Raw genomic sequence first — 312 nt, 5'->3', positions numbered from 1 at the left:
GCCAGGAGCGAGAGGCTGCACCAGGAGCCGACGTCCCCACTGCTATGGGGAGCCCCTGGAGGGGGGCACGGCACAGGAGCAGGTCCTGCCGGTGGCCCCAAGGAGAGCATGAACTCACTCAGTCATGGGACACCTGCACAGCTCCTGCCCCATGGGCTGGGCAGGCCTGGAGGACAGGACAGGACAGCTGAGATGCTGCTTTGTCACCTCCTTGGCAGCTGTGTGACCTGCTGGTATGGCAGAAAGAGCCAGCAGGACCTGGAAAGGTTGCCAGGAGCATTATGCCAGCTCCATCCTGGGCATAATGTCTCA

The sequence above is a fragment of the Ammospiza caudacuta genome, chromosome 27 (genome assembly GCF_027887145.1).
Source record: "Ammospiza caudacuta isolate bAmmCau1 chromosome 27, bAmmCau1.pri, whole genome shotgun sequence".
Taxonomy (NCBI): domain Eukaryota; kingdom Metazoa; phylum Chordata; class Aves; order Passeriformes; family Passerellidae; genus Ammospiza; species Ammospiza caudacuta.
This window is presented reverse-complemented; position numbering follows the sequence as displayed.